This window comes from Haemaphysalis longicornis, unplaced genomic scaffold (genome assembly GCF_048455015.1).
Source record: "Haemaphysalis longicornis isolate Haplotype H1 unplaced genomic scaffold, Haemaphysalis longicornis Haplotype H1 scaffold_19, whole genome shotgun sequence".
Taxonomy (NCBI): domain Eukaryota; kingdom Metazoa; phylum Arthropoda; class Arachnida; order Ixodida; family Ixodidae; genus Haemaphysalis; species Haemaphysalis longicornis.
Window position 1 is genome coordinate 7,412,868 of NW_027526288.1, and position 2,011 is coordinate 7,414,878.

Genomic DNA, 2,011 nt, shown 5'->3' on the forward strand with positions numbered 1-2,011 from the left:
GGTGGTGTGAGGGATGGGGATTTTGCCGTCTAAATCTGCTGTGATATTGATGCCGAGGAGCTCTGAAATCCACAACCAAGTGGGTGTAGTAGCTAGACAGGTCATTTGGTTGGATAGACGGGCCTCTACCAGCTCTTCTGCTGCGTTGTTGACCCCTACTTGTTCGAACCTTGCCGCGGAGGTATGCAAGAATAACTGCAGCGCCACCTTGTAAGCTTTCCGAATAAGGCAATGAATGTTTTGGCATTAAGTAACGCTGGCGTGCAGGTGAGGGAGGGATTACGTTATCCTGATGATGACAAATGCTTGAATCAAGCGAGCCTCTCCTCTTCCGGTAGGCCTTGTCGCCGGTTAGTTATCGTTTGATAAGACCGATTATTTGGGCATGTTAATTCAATTGAGATGCGAACTGGGTGTTTGCCTTGTGCTGTCTGAGCAAACCTATCACCGTGAGGGTGCGTGCAGTCGGGATCAATTTGAAGGTTATCACGGGAGAATCAATTTAGCGGGCCTTCCAACCTTCACAGCGGACGTTTTCAGAACTTTGGAGATATAGGTAGCAGTGCCTTCTTTCCCTCGTTGTCTCTTGAACGATACAACCCTAAAACAACCAGTAACATGGTGCTGTTGCTTGTTTATTTGCCACCCGAGCGATCACATTCAAATTGATCCTGACTGTACCTCTGGAATCCGGTGGTCATCAAGGAAAATTTTAATGTTGGGTGGAGTCTTCACTCCACGTTTAGGTGGCAGAAGAATCAATTCCGACTTGGTGGATGAACAGGTAAGGCCAGCCAGTTTGTCTTCCTCCGCGACTACTTGAGCGCCTGTTTGAAAGGTTTATTCAATTAGGGCATCACTGCATCGTGTTGCCGAGAGGGTGATATTATCGGCATATAGACTGAAGCGAAAGCGTGTCTGGAGGCTTTCGTACTTTCGCTTTCCGAACCCGTAATGGCTTAGGTGTCCTCGGACTTTTTTGGCCATGGGTTGAACCAACATCAACATGCTGGCGTGTCGGAGTTGTTTTGGCGTTTACACGGGGAACGTGTCAGTAGCCTCTGAACCGGTGCTGAAGGCGGACTTGCGCTAGCACGTGGACTCTTTCTTCTTGGCGTACGAGCAGAACATGTCAGAGTTCGGTTGTAGGGTACCATGTTTAAGCTGTCGCAACATTCTAACAAAAGGTGCAACGGCTTTACGTATTGCTGGATCTCTTTGAACTTAGTTCGGGCTCACAGGATCACAGAAACATTTCTAATTTTGTTCGTATTTCCTCATTTAGATGTCGCTGGTGTCCCAGTAGCCAGTGAGATGTTGGTTGGCTGGGTGGGCGTCGTCGTTTTATGGTCGTGTGGTATTGGGATTGGCACACCGTGCAGATAGATTGGCTCAAGCTCTGATGTCTAACGAAAGCCAGGTTTAAAGTATCAAGGCGATATTCTTGTAGATAGAAGGGGCACGCGTGGAGAGGTTGGCTATGGCTTGGACTCTTTTCAAGTTGGGGACAATGGGCTCATATGTTCATGTGTGGTGGAATTGTTCTGTGTGGAATCGCCCAGCCGAGTGGGATGGTTAAAATACTATTATGTCAAAGCCATAGGCTTCCAGTGTTCCACAGAGAATTACACATTTGCCACTCGCGGTTACGCGTGAGTAATTCCTGTTGGTGTGTTTGGCGTTCAAACAGCCACCGGTGATAATATGGCATCTCACAATAATGTTGATAGCTTCCGATATCCAAAAAAGACGTCCGGTCCTTGATAAACGCAGCACTTTTAGCTGATGCTATAAAAGCCTGAAAAGTTAATAACCGTTTCTGTCAACACCTGGGCAATCTTCCGTATGGCTAGAACAACAGTCAAGGCGTAAAAAGGCAAGCGCGAGGCTAATCCAAGAAAAGGGCTACTGGAGACTCGCTTGCAATGACTGCCATTGACTATTCCTGTGCTTTCGTCTTTCGGGGACACAAGGCTGAGCCACTGTCACTCAGATGTGTAACACGCCGCTC